Source organism: Grammomys surdaster, unplaced genomic scaffold, assembly GCF_004785775.1.
Source record: "Grammomys surdaster isolate TR1022 unplaced genomic scaffold, NIH_TR_1.0 314, whole genome shotgun sequence".
NCBI lineage: Eukaryota > Metazoa > Chordata > Mammalia > Rodentia > Muridae > Grammomys > Grammomys surdaster.
Window position 1 is genome coordinate 1,359,215 of NW_021604733.1, and position 19,150 is coordinate 1,378,364.

The following is a 19,150-nucleotide window of genomic DNA, read 5'->3' on the forward strand; positions in this document are numbered from 1 at the left end:
TGTATCAGGAGAAGTTGGCCTATGTTTTCTACTTGTGTTAATGTCTCTCCTTTCTGAGACAGGGTCTCACCCAAGCTGGCCTTGAACTCGCCATCCCTCAGCCCCAGCCTGTTAAGTGCTGAGATTTCAGGCGTGTACCATACACCTGGCCTCCTTTATCTTTCCCTAGACCTGTTCCTAGTGGAAATGCTTCTGTCCCTCAACTGTGCATCTTTATTAATATTAGGGTACCCGAAAGTTTCTTCCCCGTATGCTTCATTAGATGGTTGTAGGTATGCTAAATATTAATATTGAATATTTTCTTGCATTTCCCACTTAAGGAATTAAGTCCTAGGCTTTTGTGGCCTCTGTGGCAATGGCACTATTTGCAGCTTAAGTGATATCTGTGGAATGCATGCCGGTGGTTTCTAGTCATACTTGTGGCAACTTAATAAAGACAGTGTTCTTTATAAGATGTGAAATTAAGGCTAAAACATTGTAACTTTCCTACAGCCTTATATAATGGGCAAATCATTAGACCTGAGTCTGGACTGTATCTCCCATATCAGAAGTCTTCTGTGCCATGATAGTTTCTCAGTCTTTATAGAAAAAGACAGCTAAAGAGGTTCCAGATCTTTTCTTTCAAGAGCCACTATTGTACAGCAGTGTACACAAACTCCCAAGAACATGGGTCTTGAAATTGACCAAAGTGAACAGTGCATTGAGAAATATTACTTACGAAAAACAAAAGCATACAGCAACAACAGAAAACTCCAGAACTTTTGGTGAAAACAGTGAGTCTGGAAGGCTTTTACTTGAGGTTGCTCCTACCTGTCACCCGCCCTTGACCCAGCTGGTAGGATGGTGCTGCCAGAATGTGGCTGTGCTATTAGCTTCATTGCTGGAGAGAAGCTGGGGCCAGTGAAATGGAAAATTCCATAGAGGATATTCAGAAAAAGCCCACATCCTACTGACCTGAGACTGACTGCTGATGGATCAAGCAGACAAACCATGGTTACAAAGGGGACAGCCCAGAATCTGAGCAAATGTCCTAATGATGTCACTATGGGTAGCAAGATATTGGCATCAGTCAGAAAGTTGGCATCTCATACCAAAAGTTAAGGCACACACTCTCACATCTACTTGTCTGTCTGTCTGCTTGTCATCCATCTGTCATCTATCCGTTCATCTGTCTTTGTTGCTTTACTTTTATCGTTCAGTCTTTCAAAGGTAGGTAGATTCCCTTCTTTGGAAATAGAATTTAAGGCAAAAGAAATCAAAAAAAGATTAGGACCAAATAATTGTAGGAATTTTTTTTCTCCTCAGTTAATTCTCCTAGAAAATACTTCCTTTGTTCTGTGGTAGGTGAGTAGGCTACTTGAGTAATCATTGTTTGGCAGTACATAATGGGGGGGTCTTCCCCCACCGCCTTTGGTCTCACAGTTCAGAAAACCGTTCTATTCAAATGCCCTGTGATGTAAAAGTATGCTGGCTTGTCAGTATGTTGATAACATACAGACAGAATTTTGAAAAAGTCCCAATATTTCACCTCTCTCTGAAATTAATCAGGAGAACTAATTACAGTTTGGTGCCAAATCAGGGTATAGCAGGACTATAGTGGTCTAACCCCTCTACCCCAGGGTTTTAGTTACCTGTGATCAGCCACAGCACAAAAATATTAGATGAAAAATTCAAAAGTTAACTCAAAAAAATTAAGAAATGTGATGGAACATTGTGTGTTTTGAGTGATGTGATGGCTGTCCTGTGCACTGCTGCCAGGGTGTGAGTCATCCCTGTGCAGCCTGAACGCCTGGCATGTGCCTGCCCACTTATCACTTGGCAGCCATGTGTTACCAGACGGACTGTCCAGGATCAGTCACAGTGCCTAAATTCAGTAAGCACTAATGTACTTAATGGCCAGAAGATACAGGCATGGTGATGTCAGCAATTCAGATTGTCTAGGAGCAGCTATGAAGTGCTACCTTTAAGTGGAAAGGCCAACCCCATTTATATCACTAAAAAGGATTTATTATTTGAATTTCGTATGAGGGATAGGGTATGCGCGTGTGAGTGATTCTCTCTGAGGAGTCCAGAGGCATAGGATCCCCTGGAACTGCAGTTACAGGTGATTGTAAACTACCCCATGCGGGTTCTGGCAATCCAACTCAGGTCCCCTGGAATAACAACATGTACTCTTAACTACTTCGCCCACCGTCTTCAGCCCCTGGCACTTTGGTTACTCTGTCTTGTTGTTTGTTGCTGTTATGAGTTACTAATCTCTTCCTGTGCTAATGTTTGAGTTAAACCATCTCATAGGTGTGTGTATGTATATGGAAGAAGGTAATACAAATAGGACTGGGCACTATCTGGGAGGTTTCAGACATCCATTAAGGATTTTGGAATATATGCCCAGGGATTACTGTAGTTTATAATGGAAAAAGAGAAAGTCATTGATGAGGGGGCGCTCAGGGGCTTTGAAAGGACAATTAGAATGTCAAAGGATTAAAAGCAGTCCCTGGCAAGCCACTAGAGCCCTCTGAGTAGTTTGCAAAGTGAGCCTCTATTAGTTCTTTAATGTCCGTGTACGTGTGGGAGTGTGTGGGTGTGCATGGGCGCATGGATAACTTGCTGTTTTTCTTCTTTGTAACAAATACTGTTAAGTCAGTGGCAATAGGAAAGATGTCAGATTGTGTTGTACAATTTTTTTTTGCTAGAAAAAAAAAATTCCAATTAAGAAAGGTCAGTGTTTCATTCATTCTTTGATAAGTAAAATTACAACTCAAAAACTGTTCAAAAAAACCCCTCATTTATATATTCCCTTAGCCACATCACCTTACTATTTACCAGTAAAATTTTGATCTCCACTTTTTAAAAATTATTTTTATTATTCTAAATTGCATGTATGTGTCTGTGTGTGAGTGTGTGCACATGAGTGTAAGTTGGCCTCCATGTTTTAAATAGATTCACTTTTGAATGGCTTTTATTAATATGGGTTATCTTTGGGTAGTACTAATAGTAGGATGAAAATGTATTATTGCTACAAAGACCACACTTGAGCTAGTGAGATTTCATATTGGGTAGAGGAGCCTTTCACCAACACACACACACACACACACACACACACACACACACACACACACGATAAATAAATAAGTACATGCAAAATCATACTTACGATCTAGAACGTTACAGTTAAATAAAAATCCTTTAAATCCTTACTTTTCATTTCTGAAATTGTAGCCACTTTGTTTTTTTTTGGGGGGGGATTGTTATTTGTTTTTGTAGATTTATTTATTTTTGTTTTCTGTCAAGGTTGTTGAAGACACTGAGCTTGCTATATTTTTGCGAGGTACTAATTTGAAGCATTGAACCAGATGAATGTATATGACCAGAAAGAGAAATAAGTACGCAGGCCATGTCACATGACTGACATCTCTAAAATCGTGGTGAGCTTTAGAAAGCGAGCTTAGAGGTGGGGTCAGTTCAAGGGCTGCTATCTTTACTCTTTAGTGGCAGTTTCCATTATGTCAGGAAAGATTGTGTTCCACATGTGTGTGCACTTGTGATGGTGAGTATCCACAGAAGAGGAGCAGAGTGTGTCTGCAGCCCTCACTTGACATGGAGAAAACAAAAGGAAAAAATAATAGTGGAAGTCGTTATGTTTCAGGCAGCCCTGGTTTGAAATCTTTGTAGCTGATTATTCATGCCAAGCCCATGAAGTAGGTTTCATGCATTATTATTGTCTGCTTTACAGACTCAGTCTGTGGCAGTGGTTAGATAACTGGCCTGGCACTCTTACTGTGTAGGCTGGCCAAGGCAAGCCATAGTTTGGAGGGACTATAGGAATCCATGAGTATCAGTGAGAGAGCAGAGAGGAGGAGGAAGAGGTAGGAAGGACACTAAGGTAAAAGGGAGCTCCAGACTAGTCACCAAAACCAATCTCAACCCCGAGGTGGAGATGGCACTAGAAACCAAAGGCCTATGATAGAGGAGTAAGCTGGATGTCCTTGCAGGCTGATAGTTTGAACAGGAGATGTTCCATTTCTGGCCTGAGGCCAGGCCTGCTAGCCAGAGCAGCCATCTGAAGTGGGCCTCTTTCTGATAAGACAAGTTAGTGTCTCTTGTCTTGGGTGAGGTTATCGGTCTAAAGGACAGAGGACACCTGCTCTCCAACAAGCAAGCACTCTAGACTTCAGCTAACTTGTCAGAATGTTGGAGAACAGTTGAACTAGGATGGTGTCAGGGAGGAAACTCCATCCTGGGAGTCTTGTTTCAGTTTGGGAAAATCAAAACACAAGCTCTTAATTTTGGAACTGACCTGGACTCCAAGTTGGTATTTTATCTTTATGTACATGTGTGTTAGGTGTGGCATGTGCACAAATGTATATAAATGTGTGCACCTGTTCCGTTGTTCATTCTCCAACCAAATCACAGTCCAGGGCAGACAGCAGCATCTTTATCATAGGTTCATGGGAAACTCCAGTGTAAGGAGAACTGAGTAATCACATGAGCCCACATGTCATGCTTTCTGACATGGAAACCGACCTACAAATTATGATCTGTGAGGAAATAGCACATCCTTAAGTCAATAAGGACTATCTGTGAAGTCCAAGTATGTGACAGGCATCCTCACAGCAGCTTCCTTCAGGCCCCAAGAAGGACGTTCCTGCCCTTGATGGCGATGAAGAGAGTGATAAAGCTGTTGTAGGGGGAGTATTAGTGTTGAAAAACAAGGGTTTCAATATACATTTTTGTTAGTCTTTGATCATGCTCATTTCTAGGGTTTCTCAAAGTAGGTTCTAGTAAGCCTGTACACATCTGGCTCCTTTAGTATTTTATAATCTTGGTTATAGAGGATATTGCTTTTTGAACTGAGTTTATATGTTGAGATGAATATCAAGATAGTGCTTTTCTTTTTAATTAGGAAATATAGTTTTACTCTTTTTGTGTGTGGTGTCTATATATATGTACTTATGTGTGTGGCCAGAGTGTCTTCCCCTCTTCTCTCCCTCCCCCACCCCCACCCCCTTCTCGATTTTGAGAGAAAGAGTCTCTCACTTGAATAGGCTAGCTGTCCAGCAAGCCCAAGGTCCTGTTTTATCTCCTGGTACCCACTTGCAGGAGTGGGGCTGGGATTACAGATGTGCACCCTGACATTTATGTGGGAGCCAGGGATCTGAACTCAGGTCCTCATGCTCGCACTAAGCCACCTCTCCTACCCTAGGGTTTCTATTACTCTGATAAAATGCCATGACCAAAAGCAAGTTGGGGAAGAAAGGGTTTTTATTTCAGTTTACAGTTCCATGGCACAGCCCATCAGGGAGCAATGTCAGGCTAGGAACCAGGAGGCAGGAACAGATGCAGACAGAGGCCATGGAGGCGTGCTGCTTATGGCTTGCTGAGTTTGCTCTCTTATGCCATCTGGGACCACCTGTCCAGGGGTGATTCTACCCACAATGGGCTGGGCCCTCTCACATCAATCATTAAGACAATTCCCCATGTGCAGACAATAGATTTAAACACCACACGCACGCACGCACGCACGCACGCACTCCCAGGAACACAAGTATAAAGGATACCATTTGAGGAGTGGCAGAGCCGATGGGAGGGTGATAGGAGCAACGAGTGTGAGGAACATGCCCTGAATGTCCTAAAGGAATATTGCGTATGCTTATGAGAGACTAATAACTAAAATGCAGTTGTATAGAGAGGGCGGGGGAGTAAAGCCAGCTGTGCTGGTTGGCTTTGTGTTTTTGTTCTTTAGGAACATCCATATTGCCTTCCACAATGGCTACACTAATTTACACTCCCACTAATAGTGTATAAGGGGCCCCACCTACCCCCAACCTTGCCACATTTTATTGATTTTGTGTGTGTGTGTCATTAATGACAATATTAATTATTGATGGAATAAGAGACTAAGCATTTTGATTTGTGTTTCTCTGATGTTTTGAGAGACATGTTCAGTAGATGTCAAATTCAAGCTACTTTCTTTCAATATAAATAAAAGTGTTATTTCTTTGATTTCAGGTCTGTTTGACTTTAATCCACATAGTTAATTGTACATATTTATGAGGTATGATCCTTTAGTTCAGTACGTGTGTGCAGTGTGTGGTGATCAAATGGGGTAATTGGCATGTCTGTCTTTGTGTTGGGAATGTGGAAGTCCTCTCTGCTATCTGCTTTCAGATGCTCAGTGTTTGTTCTTGAAAGCTGCCCTGCTGAGCACTAGACAAGTCCCATCCTCTGTTCCACTCTCAACTTCTTGAGCTTCCTTCCACGCAGGAGAGCATGCCATAGCATCTCCTGAGCCCGACTTTAATACCATGCCAGTCCAGGCTGCTGCAATTTCAGGATCTCATTCTTCATGCCTGAGCATATCCTGCTGTGGCTGTAGACAACGTTTTCTCACCTCCATGCGTGGGCTGCTGTAAGTGTGCATATGTGTCTCTAATGCTGCTTTCTTTCTCATGGTGCGCTCTACTGTGTGACTCGAGGACTCGAGTGCTGAGCTTTCGGGTTTTGGAGTTTGGTGTTTTCTTTTGTTGTTTGTTTTCCAGACAGGCCCTTTTGTTGTAGCAAAGGCTGACAGCCTCAAACCCACAGTCTGTCTCCCTGTCTCAAGGTACAGACTGGCACTGTACCAGCCTCTACATTTAGCTCCATGATGGCTGTTACAGTGTACATTGCCATGACAGAGTAGATGAGTTCAGATCATCAGTTGAGGGTTTTGATTTTTGTTTTTTTCCTGGGTGGGGGGTGTTGTTTAAGATTTTTTTTCTTCTCCATGTACCATCTTATAAAAGAGAAAGAGAACATGTTTTCATCTTATTAGTAGGAGTCATCCTTACTCAGCTGCGATGTTTTCACTGGGTTTTCCTTTGCATTTCTCCACAGCTGGTGGTGGTGAGTGTTTTTCACGTGTGTACATTTTCATGCATATATTACCCATTTGTAGGTCATTTGAGTTGTTTGGTTCAAATCACTTGCCCATTTAAGAATTGCTTTAATCTATAATTTTCTGCTATTTCCTTCTTTATGTAGTCTAAGCATTTATCTCTTGTCAGATGAATAGTTCATAAGTATTTTCTTCCATTTTATGGGTTGTTTTTTAACTCTGCTGTTTGGAGTCTGATGTAATTCCGTTTATCTATTTTTGCCTTAGTTGCCTATGCCTTTGATGTCATATCCAAAAAAAAAAAAAAAAAAAAAAATCTTTATTCCAACTAGTGCCCTGAAGCATTTCCCTTTAGTTTTAGAATCTACTTAATTTTAGGTCAGATCTTTAAGTTTTTGATCCACTTTAAGTTGCTTTTTTTTGTTGTTGTTTCAATTGTTAGCTTGCTTTTTGTTGTTTTTTTGTTTTGTTTTATTTTGTTTTGTTTGGTATACGGGTCTCCAATTTTCTAGATGCCATTTATTAACAACTGTCTTTTCCTCACCACTTGGTCACTTGGTTCTGGTATTTCCATCAGAAACCAGTTGGCTGTTGATCATAGATTGTTTCTGGGGTCTCTGATTTGTTGCTTTGGGTTTTGTATATATTTTTCTGCTATTGCTGTGGTTACTGTGGATTTGTAGCATATTTTGAAGTTGAATATTACAATCCCACTAGCTTTGTTAGTGTTTCTTAGTTGTGGAGTCTTTGTGGTTCCATACAAGTTGGAGGCGTGTTTTTTTCTATTTATGTAAAGACTATCATTGGTATTCGATAGAGATTGCATTGGATGTGTAGGTGGGTCACGTTGGGTCACTTTGGGTTGTATGGACATTTAATGATTTCCTTCAGTTCACAAACATGGTGTTCTCTTCAGTCTCCCAGCAGTCTTCCCAGTTCTATTATGGAGTTCTCTCATCTCACGGTTAAATCTACACATTGTAACGCTTGACTACAAGGCTTTCTTGACTTTTTGTTAGTTATTGGTGCATAGAAATGGTACTCATTCTTGCATGTTGATCTTATGTTCTGCAAATCTATTGAATTCATTTATGAGTTCTGATCTTTGGTGGGCTCTTTAGGCTTTCTATATGTCATATGCAAACAAGGATGGCTTGATTTCTTTTTTCCCTTTTGGATGGCTTTTCTTTCTTTGCCTTGTTCAGTTGTCCTGTCTAGGATATCTTACACACTTACTAGGAGATGTGGGAGTAGGCGGCCTTGTCCTGCTTCAAATATTCCAGGAAATATTTTTAACTTTGCCACCTTTAGTTTGATGTTAGCTGTAGGTTTTTCATACACAGCCTTAATGAGGTAGAGATATGCTCCTTCTATACTTGAATTGTGGAGATCTGTATCATGAAAGAGTGTTGGATTTTATTTACTAAATGCTGTTTCTGTGTGCATCAGGATGGAGCACACTGTTTTTTTCCTTCATTCTGTGGTGCAGTGTGTCACACTTACTGACTTGTATGTGCTGAGCTGTCTACAACCTGGGATCAGCCACACTGGACTGTCTGTCTTAGCGCACTCCTCCATTCAGTTTGCAGCGCTTTGTTGAGCATCTTCTCCTCTCTGCTCATTCATGACGCTGACCTGTAACTTTCTCTTTGTTCTTCTCATCTTGTCTGGTTTTGGTGTCAGGAAATGCTGTCCTCATAGAATTTTCCCCCTTTCAAATTTTTGAAATGGTTGGAGAGTAATTAAAGTTAGTTATTTAAAAGTTTGATAAAATACAACAGTGAAACTTTCCAGTCCTAGATTATTACTCTTAGAAGAATTTTTATTACTGATTCCATTTTGTTGTTTCCATGTCTTTTTAGGTTGTCTATTGCTTAACCCTGCAACCTTGGGAGTTCATGTTATTTCAGGAATGGACCATTCCTTCTAGGTCTTCTATTCTGTTGGCAAGCAGTTGTTTGTACAAAAGAGTCCCTAATGCAGTGGTTTTCAACCTATAGGTCTCCTCCCCTTTGGGAGGTCACCTAAGACAATCTGCATATAAGATATTTACATTATAACTAATAACAGCAAAATTACAGTATGAAGTAGCAATGAAAGTAATTTTTTTGGTTGTGTGTGGGGGGGTCTTCATAACATGAGTGTTACAGGGTCTCAGCGTTAGTAAGATTGAGAATCACTGTTCTAATGCTTCTCATAGTAGTTGTTTACGAGAGTGCTGCTTGTATTTCTCTGGTATTAGTTAAAATGTCTTCTTTTTATCTCCTGTTTTATTTGAGGCTTCCCTCTGTCCATTTCTTTGTTTAACTAAATGTTTGTTGACAAGATTTTAAAATTTCTTTAAAAAAAAATCCCTTCTTTCTTCTTTTTTTGGGGGGATATGGGTAACATCAAGAATGGTGGATGGTATATGTCTGTAGTCTAAGAATTTAGGAGGCTGAGGCAGGAAGTTCAAGCGTTTGAGGCCATCAGACCAGGCTCAGTCTCAAAACCAAACCAAATCAATATCAACCTCTTTTTGTTTCATTGATTTCCTCTTCCCCTCCTGTTGCTGTAAACTAAACACAAGGCCCGTGCTTAGCCCTGCTGTTCCCAGTGATCACTGCCGTCTTTCATGGGCCTTAGGGGGTTTGTTTCTGCAGATCAGCACTGCACTTCACAGCTCTCTGCTTTTACTGTTTAGTTGGTTTTGGTTTTTAGGGCTGTGTTTTTATTTTTACCATGCTAGTGATTTGGTCTAGAACTTGTGGGTCTTCTGGTATCTCATTGCTGTTCTTTTCAGCAGATTCCTCACACTTATATCCTAGGCAGGCCTCGAACTCAAAGCATTCCTCCTGCCTCATCTCCCCTAGTGCTAGCATAGCACACAGGTGTCACTGTGTCCCACTTACTTGTACAGATCCCTGAGCTTTCTCTTCACACAGCTTTATCTTCTCTGGTATCTGCCTGTGAACTATAGTCATTTAACTTCTGGGAATCTACTCCTAACACCTGGCTCCACCAGACCCTGGGGCTTCTGTACCCCAGTTCCTTGTGGTGGTGGACAACTGCTCTAGCAGTAAGCTGGCTTCCTTGGATTCTTTGCTCAGGGTTCTAGTTCAGTGCAGCTTGTTGTCCCTCACCTGAAAATTCCGTTGCACATCCCTTCCACTTCCCTGTGTTTGAGGTAAGAGAGCACTTCTCAGAGTGGTCAGTCTCCCAGGGCAGGATGGAGTGTTCCAGTGTCAGGTTTTAAACATGTAGAATGGAATCCATGCTCAGATGCTGACCACTTCTTTCCTGGATGCCTACAGGCATCTCAATGCTCACTCATTCTAGATCTTAAAATCCGAATTGTAATATAACTGAGCTCGTCACGAGTATTCTCTTTGCATAGTCAAGACATCCCCTGCGAAGGTTCAGCTGAGCGGTAGAGCACTTACCTAGAACACTTTTCCTTAAGTAGGGTGTGGTTTTGGAGGCCGTGGTTTTGGATATGTAGAACACTTGTTTTATAATCCCTTCTATCAGCTATGTTTTCTTTCTTCATTAGTATTTTAATTGACAATCGTGATTACATAAATTTAGGAAATCCATCATGTGACCTACAGTTCCCTGTTTCTCTCCTTCTTCCCAGTACTTAGCTTCCGGTAATTATCATACTACTCCCATCTTCTGTGAGTGTAACTTCTTAAGAATACAACATGCAAGTAAGAAAGGCTTTTTGTGACTTATTTCACTAAGCGTAATATATTCTGGACTCACTCATATTATCATGAATAGTTGAATTTTCTTTTCTTTTAAAGCTGAATGTGTTTGTTTTCATTTCATTTATGCTGCTTGATAAAATATACTAATAACTAATTTAGAGGAAAGGGTATTTATTTTGACTTAGATTTTCAGGATATAGTCTGCTATTGTGGGGAGCCACAGTGACAGGAGCTTGAAGCAGCTCTTCACAGTACATCTGTAATTGGGAAATGAGGAAAATAAACGCATACGTGCTACTTGCTTATTCACGTACCTGTACTCAGCTGGACTTCTCTACTCTTACACAGTTCAGGACCTTTGCCTATGGGATGGTTCCATCCACAGTGGACTGACTGAGTCTTCCCACATCACTTAATTAAGACAGTCTCTAATAGACAAGCCCACAGGTCACGTCAATGTAGATAATCCCTCACTGAGACTCCTTCCCCAGTGTCCAGGTTATATAGAGTTGACTATTGACGTCACCCATCGCATTTCACCTCTTGTCAGTCTGACATACCAGACGTCACTTTAAAGCCATAATCTTCCACATCTTGTCCCCAAAGTCTCTTTTTAAATATAATGTAAAATGTAGCCCAACTTTAAAAGTTCAAAGTTTCTTAACTATGGGCCCCTGAAAAATTAAAAACAATTTACATATTTCCAATATATGATGACATAGGGTAGTATTCTTATTCCAAAAGTGAATAATTAGGACATTACATGGAAAAATCAGATAAAAACAAACCCAAAATCCAGCAAATATTACATTCCATAGCTCAGTGTGTAGCATCTGGGGTTTGTCTTCAGGGCTTCAAGGAACCTTGGTAGCCTAATCTTTCTAACTTTGTAAGACAGCTGAGACTTCAGCTTCACTGGGCCTCTTAGAGCCTTGTTGCAGGAACTCTGATCCTGCTACACAGTGCCAGCTCAGCTGCTCTCTAGGAGCCCCTCAATTTTGCATCTTTCATGCCTTCAAACCTAGTACCATAGGCGGGGCAGTGGTGGTATATGCCTTTGATCCCAGCACTTAGGAAGCAAAGGCAGGTGGGATCTCCAGGTTTGAGGTCAGCCTGGTCTACATAATGAGTCCCAGAACAACCAGGATTGCACAAAAAACAACCAACCAAACAGACAGACAGACAGACAGACAAACAAACAAACAAACAAACAAAAACTTCTGTCTCAAAAGAAAAGAAAGAAAGAAAAATCTAGTACTTCCTAGAACTGAAATTACGGATGATTATGAGCTGCCATGTGCTGTTTCCAGTGCTGAGCCTTTTTCTTTAATATAGTTTCATCACATTTATTTGGGGGCTGGAGGAGGGCACTGTGCCATGGTGCTTATATGGTGGTCAGAGAACAAATGACAGGAGTGTTCTCTTCTTTTCTTTTGTTGAGAAAAGGATCATGCTGAGCTTATCAGACTTGGTGGCAAGTTCCTTTACCCTCTCATACATCTCTCTGGCCCTCTTGGAGAGCCTTAGGAATGATTTTAGATTTATAGGAAAAACCATAACCCTAAAAACAATCCAAAGAAGTGGATTGGAAGTTCTGGTTGCCTCTATCTATCTTCCTGTGTAGCTACATAATTCTACTTCTGAGTCACTGACGGAACTTACAGCCCTGGTTTCTTGCCCCTAAGTACTTTAACATACTTTTCTTAAGACTAAGAATATTCTGTTACATGCTGCAATTTACTTACAAATTTTTATTCTCTTTAGAACTGTGTCATATAGATGTGCCATAATTTAAATAGTTTTCTGTTAATATAAGCTTTGTGTTTGGGGAGAAAAGGCTAAAGAAGCCAGCTGGCTAATAAAAAACTAAAATTAAAAGACATCTATACATCTACAGTAGGAAAATTGATGAAATATGTTGTTTTTATTGACTACATTAAACTAATGTGGAAATGAATATAGACTGTAGCTACAAGGAACGTGTGTGAATCTAAGAAACATGATGAGTTTAGAAAGCAAGATTTGGGGAAGTCTGTATAAAGGGACCCCATTTTGTTAGTATAAGTTATTGATGGTTCAAATTCACGATACCAGGAGACTGCCTCCAGTGGACAGAGGGCTTGGTAGGAAAGGTGCACACTGGGTGCATCCCTAATGATGATGTCCTAGTTCCTGAGCACATAGTAGGTTCATGGGTGTTCACTTTCCTATCTTATGTCAAAGGTGCTAATATAGGAAGTGTATTGTTCTGTGTCTCTCAAAAGTTTAAAGGCAGCTAGAGGATGCTAAGTGGGATTTCTTAAAGAGAAGACTCAATGGCAGTTTATGGTACAAGACTGTTTCTTTGTCTTACATCTCCAGCTGTGAGGCATAAATTCCGTGTGAGTTGGGACTGTATTTACTGACTCAGTCCTCAAATCTGTGTGCATGGACTCAGTTGTGTGGTTGATCAAATGATGAGAGGTGAATATGAAACAAAATATATTTAAACACTGCTTTTGAGAGAATTCAAATTGATTTGCTCAAGTTTTTGTTTTTCCACACAAACCAGAAATTTCTAGACTGCTTCTGATGCCACCATTGTGTGATATACCAGAAGTCCATTAAATAGCATTATTTAGTTAAAAAAAAAAGAATTCCATCAAGTTTGGTTAGGAAATACCTTTGTATATAGCTTTCGTTTATAAGCTGGGGTATTTAACAGTAAGAATCATGGGCGTGTCAGTATCAATTGTGAGATAAATCATCTTATCAGCTAATGTGTGCTCCTCACCGGCAGTGCTCACAAAGGGCGTCTATGGGGGGACATTTAGACTGCTTTTGAGAGAACCATACCTCACTGCCAAATGAAACTGGTGATTTCATGTGGATTATCTGTGATTTAGTTTGATCCTGACCTACTACACCCTAGTACCCAGTGTACTCAGCCCAAGGTTCTCTCCTCCCTGCACTACCTGGGGAAGAGACTAGAAACTTGCTTTGCACTTGATATTGACAGGCGTGAATCTGCTGCAAAAAAATAGTCACTCAGCTCTTCCAGAATCAGTCCCAAGAGGGGGCCAACTGCTCCTCTGAACACCAGTTCTTAGTTTCTTCTAGTATGAGGCTGTGACATTAGAACACAGGTCCAACAACAATCAGCATGTCCAGAAGGTTGGTCCTCAGCTTTGAGAACCAAAAATAATTTGTATTTGCTCACAGGGCTTAGATTTGCCTGTACAAATGTTTCTGAAAATAACTCTCATTCCCCTCCTCCCGTCGGGGTGGGAGTGGGGAACCAGGCTGTACTCCATATACACACCACATTCATCACCATGACCTGACGAACATAGGAAATACCTTTTGTTACTATACAGTAAATATGTAACCATTAAGATAATTCTAGCAGTCTAAAATTGGCTGGTGAACTCTTTTATGAATCATAATATATGCAATTATATAGTGCAATTCATTTTATCCTTTCTCCATAAAGAATACACATTATGGTGCTTTGTCTTTTATTGTGATTGTCAGTTTTCTTGGGACAAAAGTCTTGTAATAAATTTATATTCACAGGTGCATCCAGAGCTCGCCAGCATCTTCTTAGCTGAATTTCAGCTTCATAACAACAGTAGTCAGGGTGTGGCCCGCACCTCTTTAATAGCTGAGCAGGAAGTTAGCTCTGACAGGGTATTGTAATCTGCTTTATCACGGGAACCTGATGTTGTGTAACAGAAACTCCAGCTTGTCCTCGCCTGTCCTAAAGCATTGCTTCATGAAGGGAAATAAACTCACTGGAATATTTGTGAAATTCAATTAAAATGCTTTCCCAAGCACTCTGTTTTTAAATGCATGCTGGAACAATTTATTATAGCCTTGTGGTCTTTTACAAAACATATTAATTGAGTGATTTCTTCAGTTGTAGTTAAGTGGAACTGTGTTACTCTAGAAGCCCTGTGTCACATCTGTATGAGGTGGAGTAGTGGCCTAACCCCAGCCCTTTATTTTTTCAGGAGAAGGGGAAGGTCTGTCTGCTGCAACTCGGTGTTTGTTTAATGGACAGGCTGCTTTCCTCCACTGTGTGCTTTGCTTCTGCTCACAAAAGTGCATTCACTCCACTATAGTATGTTGAAACTTTTCAATGGAAACGGCTTTTCACTAACAAAGGAAGCATTTTCTCCCCCTTCCCATGTCTTAGTTTTCCTCACAAAGTCTTGGCTTCTCCTGCAGCTGTACCTCCACCAGCAATGACAAAAGGTGCGATTGTGTTCAGAGATGGCCATGAAGATAATGTCACTGGAGTTTGTGTGGGCTCCTGGGACTGTTTTTCTTCTGTGTTTTGTTCTATTTTTGTTATTTCAGAAGGTTTAGCATACCTTAAGAACACCAAGAACAATCCCCACCCCCTAAAAAAGGGCTTTAGAAACCCTTTTTAAATCTTTTTTCTGACAGGAGCTGCTTCCTTCCATTAGATGTTCTGTTAGCCCTTAGGGAGGATCCTCTGCCCAGGGAACAGTAGGTTTGAAGAAATCCACCTAGCCGCTGGTCTCCATTAGATACAGTTCAGCTGATGAATGACCTACCTACCTTTTGGGCCATGATTCTTTTGTATATTTATAAATAGACACTAGGTGGTGTACATTTTCAACCACAGTTCTTGGCAGTCTTTCTAAAGCTTCCTCTCAAGATTCAGCCATCTTGTCATTGCTCACTATACAAGTATGGATAAAGAAGCCACCAGAAAGTCTTTCTGAAGTACAAACACACGTTCTGAATACTGATAAGCAGTATTCGCCTCTTCCCTCCAAACAAGCAGAGGGAAAAGATGTAATGCCGGTTCAGCCAAACCCACTGAGTGGCACTCTGCCATGATGATTCATTTTGCCTTGGAGCAATCTTACACCCTTTGTGAAACTAGGTCTCTTTTGGTTGAAGGAAGAAAAAACTCCTCCAGAGCTGTCAGTCACTGCTTAAGCACCACCAAATGAAGGCCTTAGTGGATCAAGTTTAATACACCCTGAGTGTCCAAACCTTCCTCTAGATCTGTTCACCATGCCACTCAGTAAGTCACCTGTGTCCCTGGAGCATGGTTGTGCAATCTTGTTAGAGTCATAATCTGACAGCTTGAAATTCACCTGGAGGAGATGCAGGTGAGTGTGGTGATTACAGTGTGCGCAGCCTCAGTCCTACTCCTCCCTACTGCTGGACAGTAGGATCACTGCTCCTGGACAGTATGAGGAGCCAGCTGATGGCTTCTGTTCCTGGCCTCCCACATCTTAAAACATCACTGGGATGTGTGTGTGCTTCTCAAGCTTGTACAGTAAAACCAACTGAGGATGTCTGCCATTCCAGAAGACAAAGGAGAACAGGAAGCCACTGGCTCTATTACTTTTGCTTCCTCCTGCCACTGGCATATGTGCTCTCTAGGGACCCATAGAGCCTCTACAGATCCATTAGAGCATCTCAAACTTTAAGATGCATAAGACAATGGCACACACCTGTCACTCAGAAGGACGAGGCAGGGGACTTCCAAAATCTGAGCCAGCTTGGGCTACATAACAAGTTCTGGGACAACTTGCACTATTTAGTGAGAGACACTGTCTCAAAAAATAGATACAATAAGTTCTGGAGTAGTTTAGCCTGTGTCTTCTTAGACCCAGACTGAGTCAGGAAATCTGGTTATGAGATCTAAACAGACGCCTCAGTAATAAGCATCTTGCTGGTGACTCTGGGAGAGATGTTACTTTGCACAGTACACAGGAGTCTTATCTCTCTGCTGTATCCTTCCTTTGTATTCCACACCGAGCCATATAGAGTTTGAGGTTAGTAGTTGAGAATTAGCAGGTAACCCAAGGGTCAGTGGGAAGCGAAATGCCTCTGTGCCTTACTAAACAAGAAAAGCTCTTTGTGGTGGGCCCACGAAGCTTCTGCTGTGTCAGTCCATCATGAGCTCGGCTCATCAATGAGAACGTGTTGCACACACCTGCACCTCGTGTGGGACCCGTCCCCTGTTGTGTTCTACAGGTGAGTCTCATCAAGTTCACGGTAATTATGTGCTGGCTATCTGAGCCTTAAATCTTGTGGCTATCAGAGGCTGACTCTGCTCTCTGGATTGAAGGCAGTAAGGCAAAGGCAAAAGCGATTCCCAGTCTTTCTCTAAATCATGCTATGGAGCAATGCCAGCCCTCCAGCAGACTTACCCACTGTCTGGGGCTGTAGTGTGTCCATATCAAACCCTGTCTCGTTGACGCCTCCCCTGGGACAGGAACGAGCGTTAGTGCAGACACAAGTCTATCCCATTTGAGGCACGGAGGGAAACATCTCTTCCTCCTCTGGACTCACTGCATATTAATCAGTTGCACCGACCAGAGTCTACAGCTACTCTTCTGGTCTCATTCAGTATGAGTTTGTCATCTGGGAAGAAAGACCCATATCTTGGTGTCACACAGCTAGCCAATGGTTTCATGTCTCTACTGAAGTACGCTTCTACTGCTAACATAAGATCTGGGTTGAGTGGTATAAAGTTTACACATGTTGTTTTTTTAAAATTGTCATTGCTGTTATAACCTAAGCAATAAATATCATTGGCAGATAGCATGTGAGAGAGGGAGGTGACAGTTTGTCTGGGATGTTTTAGCACACAGGAGAACTTTCCAAGTAGAAATATAAAACAGACTGTTGGGACAAAAGCCCAGTGTTACAAAGATGGCTGAGAGAGAAGCCCTTCACATCTGAGTCATGACTTCTTCTTGGGGGTTTTGGTGTGTGCATGTGTGTGTGCATGTGTGTGTGTGTGTGTGTGTGTGTGTGTGTTTGTGTGTACAGTGTCTCACTGTAGCCCTGGCTGGCATGGAATTGTATAGATGAGGCTGGCTCTGACCTCACAGAGATGGGCCTGTCTTTGCCTGCTGAGCACTGAGATTAAGGTTGTACTCATCATGCCTGACTTTTGTGGCTTTGTTGCTGTTGTCTTCAGTATAATATTCTGTATTGCTGAAATTTATGATTGCATCCTAGTTTTATAATCAAACTTAAATGTTGCTGAAACATAGTTATAATTTAAATGTATAGCAATGATGAAACTGTTTTAAAAAATAATGAATGACATTGAATATCCTTTAGTCATCTTTAAAAACATTTTGGGTAATTCCTAAATTTAAAAATTGGCTCTGTATAAAAATAATATTACCCAAGAGTGCTAGCTCAAACCTGTAATCTTAACACCTACCTTGGGAGGTAGAGGCAAGGGGGTCACAAGTTTGAAGCCAGCCTGGGATACATGGTGAATGCAGGCTACCTTGGACTGCAAAGCAAACCCAAAGACCAAGATAAATACTTAAATAGGAAAATATAAAAGCAAAATCTAAAATGCCAGATTGAGATTAGATAAATTTAAAATCTGAATTTTAGTATAAATGAATAGCTTAACATTATGTGTATTTATTTTCTTCTTGGTTCATATTTGGAAAGATGGTGACCGATTCATGACCAGCTGTAGAGATTGATGGATCTGCTCTTTGTGTGGCAGTTTTGAAAACATACTTAGTCCTATTAGCCTACCAAATTGCTGCTCATTAACGACCTGTTTGTCAGGAATTTGTCATCTATTAAATCACTTTTTTGAGCGAGGTGATTATTTTTCTAAGGGGACATGTACTGCTCTAGTGTTTTGCTTACAGGTAAGAAGTATTCACTTATGTCTCCTCCTTGCCTTATTTAAAAGGATTAGGGCTGCCGTAAATCCTGTCAGCCATGGTAAAATTGTATTAACTTCAAAGACACTCCAGGCTCTGTAGAGAGAAACAGAATTCTAAATGAATTATTATTTTCTAAGGAAATAGACACTTTCCTTCCAAAGATGAATGAGAATTTGTTTTCCTTTTTTTCTCTTTTAAATTAGCAAATTAGAATACAGTTAATAGTATTTTAGCATATAAGTAGAATTATTTTACCTCAACATTAAAAGGATTTTAAAAGAACACATTGCCACTTGGAATTGACAACAGTCTCTTTGTATTCCCCAGCTGTGGATTAATTATGTGTTGATAACACATTAAATGATAATCATGTTAACATAAGTACAGTACAGAGATGACTGCAGCTTCATGGACAGCAGTCAGCACAGGTATGGAGTACAGAAATCAGCGCATAACTGACCGCATCCTGTACACCTACTCCCGAGCCCTTGGAAGGTATCACCCGGTCGTTTACGTCTGTGGAAGAGCTGAACTGAACAACAGGAAATTTTATAAAGAAATCATAATTCCCCCAGTTGGCTCCTGAGCACGTTCACACATTTAGAAGGTGGGAAAGGTGTGACTTGACAGCAGGCTAACAACTCCGAGTCACAGGAAGCTCAAAGGAGGGAGCAATTGTTTCTTTAACCAAGAGAGAAACTTTTAATGGTTAGCCCCCTAAAAGTAGAATGCCTGGAGCTGGAGGGGTAATGCAGTGGAAAAACATGTGTCTCCTCCCATCCCCCCTCTCCCAAAGAAAGGAAACAGTGGAGTGCCTGCTTGGAAGTGCTGGGCAGGCATCATTCAAGGTCTGCAGAGAGGCCAGGCATGGGGGGGGGGGGGGGGGGGGGGGGGGGGGGGGGGGGGGG

The 19,150-nt window shown here is 41.2% G+C and overlaps 1 protein-coding gene across 2 annotated transcripts in view; it reads left to right on the top strand.

The window, feature by feature from the left end:
* The window catches only part of Taf1b (TATA-box binding protein associated factor, RNA polymerase I subunit B), a 60,533-nt gene that overhangs the window by 25,042 nt on the left and 16,341 nt on the right, over positions 1-19,150 (top strand). The window lies entirely within an intron of this gene.